Genomic DNA, 13,725 nt, shown 5'->3' with positions numbered 1-13,725 from the left:
TATTATGCACCTAAAGTTAGCTTAAGTGCAAAATAGATAAAGGGAACTTAAATAATTAAATAAATATTGTTTAATTAATCAAGTAAATAACCGAATACTCTAACACAATATAGTCATTTTATGTGACAAGAAATAGTGAGATGTAGGAAGAAGAATAAAGATATTAGGAGATTTTTCAAAATCATCTTCTTTATGTATCTTCTTTACTGCAGCATTATGAATATAATGAGGATAGTGGTTGTGTTTTAATGGAAAAATAATTGAGCTATCATAGTGATAAAGTTCATCAAGAAAAGGTCAACCTATCATACAAATCTCGATGAAATGACAGTGCAATAGACCACAGTCGTCTTTGTGCATAAACATTATCAAAACCTTTTAATATAAGGTACGAAGCAAATTGCATCCATCAATAAGGAGCAATGAACATTGTATTGGATGACAATACCAATGACTACTTAGAAGAGACTCAGTCTAGTGAGCATGAATAGTATCAATAGTAGTAACTGCAAAAGAGTAAGTATGATAGTTATAGCCCTTCAAAGGAACAATGACTGAGTTATAGAAAAGAGAAGCCATATGTTTGAAAATTTTTGACATGTATGAACAACATGATGATAAATCTTCTCAATGCTCTGAAAAGTCCTAAAAAAATACATTAAATAATGCATATATATGGGGTATGGCTCTCTATTACATACAAAGCTTCATGGATAGAAATGAGAGGTTCTAGCCTGTCAAAGAAAAATGAAATGAAGTACAATGTCAACCAGAGGATACAGGTAATTACTAGTTCAAAATGTACTCCATCAATCATTTTAATCAGACATGAAGCACAACATCAACAGAAATATCAAGTGTTCGGGATCTTTCAAGATACACGTGGATAGTTAATATGAAAGACACAAAAGCAATACTCACAATCAATAATCTCAAAGTTTTTCAATAGTAATAGCATGAAGATGGTTTTCAAAGGAACATGGATAAGTAATAGATACAGTCATTCATAGAGAACAGTCACTCTAACTATTGTAGGAGGTGAAGGACAAAATGCAGTCCTAAAGAAATCAATAGAGATAGTCTTTTTGTAGCTATTGACAGTTCTTTTGATAGTCAAATGAAGAATTTGCATCATCAGTACATCATGACACAAAACAGTCCTCTCCCCAAATAAGGTGATTTGACAGTTTAAGTTAGTAAAGGGAAAAATAGTTCACAGTGGCAGAGAAATGAGGAAAGTAACAGTCCTAGAATCTATTGGTGTGACCCATAATCATGAGCCAAAAAAGTATCAATAGTGCCATGAAGGCCTCTAAATAAAGCAAAGGACTATTATATGAAGTGAACAATACATCACAAAGAAGCTTACTCAAACCCTATGACAGTCCATTAATGGTGACATGGTTATAGACCAGAGCAATAAAAGAAATAGCAATGAAGTCCATAGTGTGGCATTAAAGTATGATAAGAAAAAAATGAGAGGGTATCAAAAGCATCAATACCATCATCAACTATAGAATGATAGTGATAGGGGTCATAACAGTAAGCAACCATCACAGATAGAGTTCTTAGCGAATAGTGATCTCAAATAATGGCAAAAAGAAATATGGAAGCTTTCTGATATGGATGATGAGCCCTCTTCATCCTTGCATTAAGATACCCGACTAAAATACAGTCTTCATTAGTAGTCCAATCATAAAACATTTAGTTACACCCCTAGCATTGAATGTGCAGTCATAGGTTAACAAGACTAGTCACAGTCAATGAAGTGGTATCAAGCAATTATGAAGTTGGGGTCATTTAACATAGTAATGTTGTGTAAGAAAAAGGTCATCAATGCCCATGCTAAGGTCCATAAAAGACACCACCCCTATTAAGGCATGATGCAGCCACTTCATTCACATCTACAGAGGTGAATGACTATCAAAGAATATATTGAATGGTAATGACTATAGCATTCAAACAAATATCAAGTGCATCTTTAGGACAATAGACAAAGTTAGGACAATCATGGTTAGATGCATGAGAAAAGTCAAGACAATGATGAACATTCTTGCATGCATTTGAGATGTCACAGAGGAGTCCCTGAAGAGATAGATTGATAAAGATGAATACATGAAGACTATTTTCAGTTAAAAGATAGTAAACAAAAGCACTGAAGAGCTTATATTTGATTAAGAATACCAAAATATTCATCACCATAGCAATAGTGAGCAACTTCAAAATGAATTAAAGTTTTCATGTTATAAACATATTAACAATCTTATGGTTGTTTAAATTCTTTAACAAGAGTTCAATACCATGGGAGTATACAAAAAGCATTCACTTCAACAATCAAGTAGTGACCCAAATAAACTGCCAAAGAATGATGATAGAACAGTCTCTTGGCATTAATGATCTGCAAAAGTACAATCATAGCTAAGGGAAAACTATTATAGGTCCATGTCAAAGTAGACCAACTTCAGTACAAGAAAGACAAAATATCAGTGCTTGGAGTTCCTCAAAGCACAATTACAAACAACTAAGGAGTCACAATTCTATTCCCTAAAATGGAGCATGGTCTCAGTCCTCTGGCATCAAAAGGGTTTCATTCATTACATAGAACACAGTAATACATATCAAAGCAGATTATCGGTGCCAAAACATGAGTACAGTTATATAAATGGCATAAATTGGCATATAAATACAACCTTGTTGTATAATCACATAGACATATCACTGTATGAAGTCAGTGAAGTCATAAATAAGAGCTAAAAGCTATATATTGAGTTTGTATCTATACAATGAACAATGAAATCAATTAAAACCATAATGATTATAAATATAAAAAAATCAGAGATAGTAGCCATGTGCTAATGATATACAAAGAAGAAGGTCTAAGATTAGAAGCCCTTCATAAGGTCGTACTCATACAAAGAAAGAACCCTTAGAGAGCTTCAAAGAACCAGTAAAACTTTACAATACCAAGAACAAATGATGCATTCCACAGGCCATTCATAGTGAACACGGATAGAAGCATGAGAAGAGAAAGGAATAAACACTTACCATGCTGAATAATTCAGATTCAAGCCTTCAAGACCTTGTTGAAACCCCAGTTCGAGTTCCAAGCATGACATACATAGCAACAACGCATGTAAAGAAACCCTAGTTTCAGAGCTCATGCATGATGGCAACCACAAAAGTTTTCTACTGAATGCAAAATGAGAAGATGCAAATATTTTAGGGTTTGAGCATTACAAATTTGCATGCCCTAATTCCTTTTGGAATTACGATGGGTTTTCTTTAAATAAAAGCTGCTTATTAATTGTAATGGTGGTCGAGTTTTTTAAACTCCCACCAAGGACTTTAAGTCCTAGTTCTTGATAGTCGGGGGGCTTTAAACCCAATTTTTTAGTGCAATAATATAATTGTATTATTATTATATTTAATATATTAATAATGGTATAATAAATAAAGAAAATTTCAATTACATACCATTTTTTTTTTCAATAAAAGTGGCATAGCCACTAAACTTTATTATTAATTTTTAGATAATTTTTACAATGGGTTCAAAAGGCATACTGGTAGGAAAGAACCCGCAAGAAAACCTCCAATTGTCGCCTTAAGAAAAGAAACTAAACTACCCTTACAAAATAGCTGGATCCCGATGATCCGAAATCTAATCCATACCCATATAATTTCCCTATTTATAGAGATCTCATAGGACATATACCTCAACTGATTATATACTCAGTTGGTTACAAAATGAAGGTTTGAACACCAAAAAAGATTCATCAAGAAGATCTAGGAGCCCATCAACTATTATCAGCAACAAGATACAAAATGTGGAGAATCATGCCGAGACACCAAGGAGAACAAAAATATGAACCAAAGGAGGACCAAAACTAAAAATAGACTGAATATATCCAACTCCAAAAATTTGAGTCAATGAGAACTACCCAAAAATCCATCCCATAATCAGCCTGTAAAAAAGTGAGAGATACTTGCAAGAAATGTGAAATCAGTTAGTCATAAACCAATTACTCGAGCTTTCCTCTAAAGGAGTAGGTAGATCATCATAAGGAACCATAGACTGTATAGGAACCACAAGGAGTGGAGTAGCAGATGAAGAAAAAAAGAAATTAATTAGAGCATGAAGGCCAATTAACACATCCCGTGCCCTGGCCAAAACCTGGGGAGAGATAAAACCAAGCAAACTCTCCATGGCTTTTAGTGCTTCATCAATAGTGTCACAAATCAGGCCCATTCTAATTTTGAAAAGCAATTCTCCATAGTGACCATCTTCCAAAAGATTTTGAACAGAAAGGAAGCCCCCATAAGGAAGAGTACCCATATCAAAATTATAACTATCCAAAGCTGACCCAAGATGATGCATATCAAGCATTGGAGGAGCCACAAATTTTGATGCAATAAGTTGGACCAGAGTCTTATCCCATAGAAGATCATAACATATAGTAAAAAAATGAGACAAAACTTTTGAAAAAGAGATAAAAGAAGGAGAGAGCAACCAACGATTACACACCACCCTGCGAATTTCAGACTCCAACTCTAGATTATGCAAAACAAAAACTCTCCCAAGATTTTCAGAATTATAACCATAATTATTGACAATGTCTACCTCTAGAGTAATTAATGAAACACAATAAATCAGAAGAGTATTAGTCATGAGAGATAGTTACCTTTCCCACAGAGAGAAATACTCCTCAAGTTACCATCGATGCAGATAAACAAAAACATACTGCACCAAAAATTAATACATAGCCGAAGCAAAAAACAAGTAAAACCTAAATTAATTTGCCACCATGCACAGTAATGAATGATCCATCCATGTGAAAAGCCAAGAAAAAACATTCCAAGTGATGCATCTCGTTCGATCAAATTAAGCCAAAAGGCCTATAATAATTTAACCGCCTTTCATAATAATGAATGATCTGCTCATGTGAAAAAAACAACTATCCAAAAAATCATTTTAAGAGATGCATCTGGGGTGAACCACAAAAGGCCAAGAAATAAATAATGATTAAACCTCATAATCACCTCTATGAGAAGTACCAAAATATCACCACCGAAGCTGAAAAATAGTACATCAATAATCATTATATGAAAGGGCATGGCACGTCAAATTTATCAAACCATGAAATCAATACCCCTCGTGTGAGAACAACTTGAAAAAAGTTTTGAGAGAAAATAATAAGCAAAGCAAGCTGCCACTCTCAAAAAATTTTAGAAGTAAAAAGAACAGACCATACTGTTACTCTAAAAGCCAATAAACATAGTCACCCTTATTGCTTATGACAGCTCGCAACCAAACTATATATATGATAACAAATTCCCACATACAGAGTCAAATTACCAGCTGAACATAAACAATAAACATGCCTATCATGTCTGGAAATAGAGAGTCAATTTTTCAAAATTCAGAGACCAAGAAAACCTCATGTTATTGCAAGGATTCCAAAACTAAAATAGGAAATTCAATAGAGCTTACATCACGAAGAATAACATTATTGTCAATAGCAAGATTAGCTAAAAAATTTGCTATATTAATTTCTCTATAACAATGAGTAATGAAGAAAGAATCAAAGAATTCCAATTGCTGAAGAATAAGATCAAGAAGATATTGCAATTGCCAACAATGAGATTTCCTTTTTAACACACTTTGAATGATCACTAATGAGTCCCCTTCAATAATGAGGTCTTTAATTCCTAGGGAAATAGCCAATTCCAAACCCAAAGACAAAGCCTTAAATTCAACAAAATTATTAGAATGAATACCAATTGCATGATACCTAGCATGAATAATAAGAGTGTGATGATAAAAAATCACCATACCTACCCTAGCCAAACCAGGATTTCCATGAGAGGCACCATCAAAGTTCAACTTAAACTTACCAAGAGGAGGTGGTTTCCAAGAGGCCAACTTTCTTTTGTTTAAGGCATCACCCTTTTTCAAAATTGATCCATGAGAGGGAAGGGTAGATAACATGCTCCAAACTCTAGTCACCCTACTATCCCAATGTGAGAAGGAAGTGAGATTATCCAAGTTCCTGCTAATATAAGACAAAGCAACCTCAAAAATGGACTATTCAATCTTCAGTAGAACCTCTAGAAGAGAAGAGCTAGTGTTTCTAAAGATCCTGTTATTACGCTCTAACCAAATATTCTAGATTAAAATAGATGGAGAAATAAACCACAAACATGCATAAAAGGATGAAGTAAACAAAAGTGGCCAAGAACTAAAAAAGGTAATCAGATCTTTTCCCATAACAAATGCCAAATTCAATTTATTAGACAACCACTGCCAACATTGATATGTAAAGTCACAATGTAAAAAAAGATGGGAAGAGGATTCCAAATTTTTTTGACATAACACATAAGTGAAGGCAAAAATGATACCCATCCTATCCAACCTCATGCCTGTGAGAACCCTATCTTGAACTACCAACCAAGCAAAAGCACTGGCTTTTGGCAAACAGGTCAAGTGCCAAAAAAGCTTATAAGGCCAAGAAGGGAGATCATTATTTTTCATAAGGGAATTATAACCATCCCTCACTATATATTTACCAGAAATATTCTTAGTCCAAACCAGTTTGTCCTCATCATCAGAGAGAATAACCACCCTCTCACTCAGGACCTTGGTATACTACAATTTTAGATCATGATCAATAACCAAAAAGTCAATCGACTTCCATTTAGCCAACCTCACATTTCCACTATATATTATGTCAAAGTAATCTACCATAGAGGTTCCCCAAAGGGAAAAAAGAATGGATATCAGGGGGACCAATTTCTTAGACTTCGTAATGGAGGATGACCATTCCACCTTTCTTCCCAAAATATAACCTTTGTGCCTTTATGGACAATCCAAGAGAGATTAGGCAAAATAACAGATTTGCATTTACATATGAAGTTCCACATAACTGATCTTGAAGGTAAATTAGAAATCTGAAAAATATACTCCCTAGGATCATTATTAAGATATTTAGCAAACATAATTTGGGCCCATAAAGATTTGGACTTCTCATACAAATTCCAAACCAATTTAGCCCCCAAGGCTAAATTTTGCTTTTCCAGATTTCTGATCCCTGTACCCCCTAGGTCCTTCGGCAAACAAACTTTATCCCATGCCACCAGAGAAAGTTTTTTCCTCCCATCTTTATTGCTACTCTAGAGAAAAGACCTTAGAGTATCTTGCAAGCTTACCAACACATCCTTTGGAGATTTTAATACTGACATAAGATAAATAGGAATTGCATTCAGCACAGACTTAATGAGAACAATTTTCCCGGCTAGACTCAACCACCTATGGTTCTAAGAAAGAATTCTCTTTGAGATGACTGAAATGATTTTATCCCAAAAGCTTAAATTATCCTATTTAATAAAGAAAGGAATAGCCAAATAAGTACATGGAAGTACGCTAGGCTCAAAACCCCCAAAAGACAATAATCTAGATTGGATTAATTGCGGGGTGTGAAGAAAGAAGATTTTTGACTTCTTAGAATTTACTTTCTGTCCTGAAAAAGAGGCATAATTATGTATAACTTCATTTATGACCAAAGCTTCCTGCATAGAGGCTTGACCAAATAACAAGGTATCATCTGCAAATAGACAGTGTGATATAGATCTTGATACTCTCAGGATTTTCACCCCTAACCAAAGGTCTTTCAATTTCGTAGCCTTAATAACCTAGCTAAAAGACTCAGCTAGAAGTATAAACAAAAAAGGGGAAAGAGGATCTCTTTGTCTTAAACCTCTAGAGGAGGAAAAAAAACCACAAGGGGAACCATTGATTATAATCGATAACCTTGCAGAAGAGATACAAGCAATAATCCATTTTATCCAAGCCCTAGAAAAGCCTAATCTTTCCAAAACAAGACCTAAAGCCCTCCATTCCACTCTATCATAAGCCTTTATCATGTCAAGCTTTAAGATTGGGGATCTCTGAAGGGAGATAGAATGTAGAACCTCATGAGCCACAATATCTCCCTCCGACATCTCCCTGTTTGGTACCAAACCACTTTGTTCTACTGAAATTTGTTTAGGAAGGATTTTGGATAGCTAAATGGATATTGCCTTAGTGAAAATCTTATATAAAGTATTACATAGAGCAATAGGATGGAAATCAGCAAAATATTTAACAACCTCCTTTTTAGGAATAATAGCAACCATCATGGTATTAAGTTCCTTCAAAATTGACCTGTTTCTCCTACTTTCTTCAAGAGTTAGGAGCAGATCTTTACCCACAAAATCCCAACATTTCTGAAAAAATAAAGGAGTGAACCCATCCGGGCCTGGAGCCTTATTAGGACTCATAGCAAAAACTGCCAATCTAACTTCTTCAAGGGAAAAAGGAGACATAAACATCCTGTTATCCTCAGACAAAACTAAAGATGGAATATCAGAAATGAAATCATTTTGAAAATTACCGCCTTCAGAAGATAACAGTGTCTTGAAAAAACTTACTACCTCCGCAACAATCTCCTCAGGCTCTGTAAGCAAATTCCCTAAAGAATCCTCTATACAAGAGATCTTGTTCCTACTCCTTTTTAATTTAGTAGAAGAGTGAAAAAACTTAGTATTTCTATCCCCATCAGACAACCATACCTCTGTAGACTTTTGTCTCCAAAAGATCTCTTCTCTAGCCAGAATCTCTTCAAGTTCTATCCTTAAAGAATTTAACTCATCAAAAACCAGAGGAACCATACCATGATCAAGCACATGCTTATTAAGAGTTTCAATCATATCCCGACTTCTCTGTTTTTCATGAAAAATGTTTTTAAAATGTGAAATATTCCATTCTTTAATGTTCAATTTTAAGAGCTTTATCTTATTAACAAGCTGGAACATGCGAGATCCTACACAGAAGGGAGCAGACTCCCACTAATTTCTTAGGAGAGGTAAGAAGGAGGCATCCCTAAACCACATAGGTTCAAATTTGAAAGGAGATTGAAAGGGAGCCTTGTCTTCCAAAATACAGAGAGAAATTGGAAAATGATCAGCTCCTGACATAGACAAAATGGAGGAAAAAAATTCAAGGTCCGACTGCAACCAATTTTCTTAAAGTAGGAACCAATCTAATCTTTCTGCTATTTGTGAGAAGTCCCGTCTCATATTTGTCCAACTAAAAATCCCATTTTGAGATTTACAATCAAAAAGACCCAAATGTAGGATGAAATTCCCAAAATCCTCCATGATTCTTTTGTTTGGGAAAATCCCTCCACTTTTTTCACTAGGATCCAAAATCACATTAAAGTCCCCTCCAAAAACAACAAGGGACCCCTGTCTCAAAGGAGAAGCCACCCTACTCAAGTCCCTCCATAACTTCTTTTTACCCTGAATCCTAGAGGGAGCATAAATATTGAACAACCAGATTTTAACCTTAGAGACCTTGCTAGTAACCAAGAACAACATCTAATGAACTGCCAAAGAGACCAATTGTACCTCTACATTATAAGCATTCCATAATAAAGCTAAACCCCCAAAAGCACCATTAGAAGAACAAGAGAGAGAGTTCCATTTTTTTCAAGATGTAAAAAGTACACTAGTAGATTCTTCAGACAATTTTGTTTCCTGAAGCATAACCAAATCACACTTGATTAAATCCAATTGCGACTTAATCAAGCGTCTCTTGTTAGGGGCATTTAAGCCCCTAACATTCTAGGATATAAGTTTCATTACTCTCAAGGAGAGGTCTAAACTCCCCTCTTCTCAGTATCTAGAGACTTAGTAAAGTCTCCAAAGCACTTTTGCAGGTTCTTTTTAATAGCCCCAGACCTAGTCACAGGAGGACTAAGCAACTGTAGCTTATCCTTCTTCTAATTACCTAAGGAGAGCGACACCTTCCTCTTATCAAACCTAGGAGAAAGGGACAGAGTCTTTTGAATCCTAGCAAAAACTTCTAACTTAGTTCGAGAAACTTTAGGAGGCCTACCTCTTCTTGGAGAACCAAAAGGAGGGGACAAAACCAAAGTGGTTTGAACAATTGGCAAGTCCTTATCATTATGTGGTGGGGAAATAAGCTTGTCACTCAAACCCACATCTTTAGTATCCAAAATGTCAAAAGGATTTGAAGTTGTAACAATAGGAAGAGAAGAAATGGGAGTGAGTGTGGAGTGAAAAGAAGCGGGAATCCCAAATTTCAAATTGGGAAATGGTGGAATCCCTGGGAACAATGGATTTCCTTGAGATTGCAGTTTTTTTGGGATCAGAACTGGTGATCAGGCAGGGGGTCAAGCACCTCAAGGGTCAGAAGAGGACAAGGAAAAAGAAAAACTAGGAGAGGACAAAGATTCAAACCCCAGGGACCCACACAACAGAGGTAAAGGAAAAAAATGGTCTTCGCTCTTTGGAGTGAAGCTGCTGGTTAAATCTGAGCTCTTGGAAGCAACAAACATTTCAGACCCCGCCTCTGGACAATTTGCTATTTTTGTTCCAGACAAAGTGGTTGATATGATTGTTGCTGGCCTTTCTATGACATTAGTAGGATGATTCTTTGGCTTTAGGCCTAACATTGATGATGTTAGGAATTTCATAAGGAGAAAATGGCTTGTTAAAGGACAAGTGGAAGTGGCAGTGCTGCCTAGAGGTTTTTTTACCTTCGCTTTCAAATCTGAAGAAGACATGAATAAAGATATCTACGAAGGCCCTTGGATGTTTGGCAAGTCATCCTTGGCTCTTCAGAAATGGGCCCTGAATCTCATCCTCGACGAATCCTTCTTTGTTTCTGTGCCAGTCTGGACGCACCTCCTAGGTCTTCCATTGGAACATTGAAATGAGGAAGTTTTCAAGGGCATTGAGAAATCCTTTGGAGAACTCTTGTCGATCGACCTGATGATGGTGGCTAAATCAAGGTTATTCTTTTCTCGCATCTGCATAAATATTAATCAAATGACAGATATGCCTCAATCCATAGACTTTATTTCTGAACTTGGAAAATGGTCCCAAGCTATTGAATATGAATCTCTACTGTTTGCTTGTTTCCGCTACAAACAATTGAGGCATTGGGCTAAATCATGTCCACTCAAGAAAAATAAGGAAAACAATACTGACATCAACAACAAGAACAAAAAGACCTGACAAATGATAAATAAAAAAGGAGACTCATCAACTACTGAGTGTAACCAAAATAAGGATATAATGGATCTTATGAATGAAGCCAAGAGGAATGTGAGTAGCAGTAATAACCAACAAGATTATGTTTTCTCCAATGACCAACCAGAGAGCTCTAAAGAAGCAGAGCAAGGAATTGAGTTCAACAATAAAAAAAACCTAGAGGACCAGGAGACTAGATCTGTTAGTCAGGAGAAGGAAGAATCCATTCCGGACCAGGAGGTTGGATCAGTGAGTGAGGAGAAGGAAGAGACCATTCCAGCCTTTTCACTCTCAAAACCGGTTGAGGAAAACTTTAATGAAGCTCAAGACCCTTTTGATACTGAGCCTTTACTACTTTTAACCAATGGAAGTCCAAAGCCTCTCCTTTGTAAAACCCCTTCTCAAAGTGTGGATTTGCTGGATGGGAATCTCTGGATATTCAGATCGAGAGAAGGAAAATCGAACAAGGAGGAATTCAATGGAGGAATCTCAACTAGAAGCAAGATCAAGAAAAAGGCAGATGTTGGAAGTTAGAACAAAAAGCAGGGAATGCCATCCCTAAAACATCAAAGGGAATAGGAAAGCTGGAAGAACCGTGCTGATCGAGCACAGTGTTCCATTGACTTAGCCCTATCCCCAGTTAAAGTATGAAGATAATATCCTAGAATATCAGAGGGCTGAATGCCCCTCATAAGAAGGATTTGTTACGGAACATCATCAGAGATCATAAATTGAATGTGGTCCTTGTTTAGGAAACCAAGATGTCTAAAGAAAAAGTTGAAAAGATTAGAATTTTCAAAGAAAATGGAGTCATAGGATCTAACTCGGAGGGAGCTTCTGGAGGAACTGCGATTTTTTGGAACCAAAAAATCATTATTGGAAAGGAAATCATCTTTGCTTCTAATAGGATCTCTATTTAGCTTGAGCATATTAAGGACAACTTTGTTTGGGTGTTATCTAATGTCTATGTGCCTAATACCAAATCCGGCAGAGCAAAATATTGGAAAAGCCTTGCAGCTGACAGACTCTAGTTTGCTGATCAAAGTTGGATTATTATGGGAGACTTCAATACCATGCTAAAAGATGAAGAGAAGATGGGAGGTATCCCTTTACAACTTGATGGGAAACAATACCTCATGGACTTCATTAATGACCAAGCTCTCATTGATGTGGATCTCCAAGGCATCAATTTCACCTGGACCAATAGAAGAACTAGAGCTGATCTGATTCAAGTCAAGCTTGATATATCTTTAATTTCTCATGAATGACTTTCTAAGTATAGTTGTTCCCTTGCTTCTGTTATCAAAATTGGTTCAGACCATTACCCCATCTCCTTTACTACCAACCTTTTTTTGGCAAAGAGAAACTTCCCTTTGAGATTTGAAAAAGCTTGGCTCTCCCATCCTTCTCTAGAAGCTTGCATTGTTGAATGGTGGAACTCTGAAGTGGAGGGTAAGGCTCTTTTTAGAATTGCCAAAAAGTTCAACATCATAAAAACCAAAATTAAAACCTGGAACAAAGAGATTTTTGGGGACATATTCAAGAACAAAATTCAAGTCAAAGCTGAAATAAAGTATGTTTAGGATAGAATCCAAGAGGTGGGGTTGACCGAAGATCTTAAGATGGCTGAAAATGATCTTTTAACAAAATACCACTCCATCATTTCTAATGAATAGACTTACTGGAGACAAAGATCCAGAGCCTTGTTCCTGAAGGAAGGCGATAAAAATACCCACTTCTTTCACTTAACTGCTCTTAAGCATAGGACATCAAATAAAATATCCAGACTAAATTGCAATAAAGGCATCCTAACAGAGGACTGCGACATTAAGAAGGAAGCTCTTGAGCATTTCAGCACCATGCTGGGTGATGTGGATAACCTGGATTTCAGCAAGCAAAACACCCTTTTACAAGCTATCCCTCCTATCCTATCGGAAGCTGTCAACCACCTTTTATCCTGTATTCCCTCTAATTTGGAAATCAGAAAGGCGGTGTTCTCCTTTCAGGGTGATAAATCCCCTGGTTCGGACGGCTTCCCCATGTTTTTCTTCCAAAATTTCTGGCACATAGTGGAGGCTGACATATGCAATGGTGTTAAGGAATTCTTTGGCTCTAGAAGACTTCTTAAGGAACTAAATGCCACCTTCATTGTCCTAATCCCAAAGATCCCCGAAGCTAATTCTCTTAACAAGTTTAGACCCATCAGCTTGTGTAACTCTGTCTACAAGATCTTATCCAAGGTTCTCACTTCCAGGTTATTGGAAATTCTTCCAAGGATCATATCTGTCCAATAGAATGGCTTTGTCCCCGGAAGACAGATTTTAGACTCCATTATTTCCATTCATGAAAATATCCACTCCCTGAAAGTGGTGAATAATCAAGGATTCTTCCTAAAGTTAGACATGGCTAAAGATTTTGATAGAGTGAACTGGCAGTTTCTTCTTAGGATCATGAAAGTGTTTGGTTTTGGTGACAAAGTTATTCAGCTATGATCTCAACTCATGGAAACTTCCTCCTTTGCTGTTATTGTCAATGGCTCCCTGTCTAGTTTCTTCAAAAGCTCTAGAGGTCTTAGACAGGGGGAACCCATATCCCCTATCATGTTCACCATTCTTGCTGAATGCTTGGGTAGAT

Source organism: Cryptomeria japonica, chromosome 10 (genome assembly GCF_030272615.1).
Source record: "Cryptomeria japonica chromosome 10, Sugi_1.0, whole genome shotgun sequence".
Classification (NCBI taxonomy): Eukaryota; Viridiplantae; Streptophyta; class Pinopsida; order Cupressales; family Cupressaceae; genus Cryptomeria; species Cryptomeria japonica.
The sequence above is the reverse complement of the archived record's forward strand: the minus strand, read 5'-3'. Positions refer to the sequence as shown.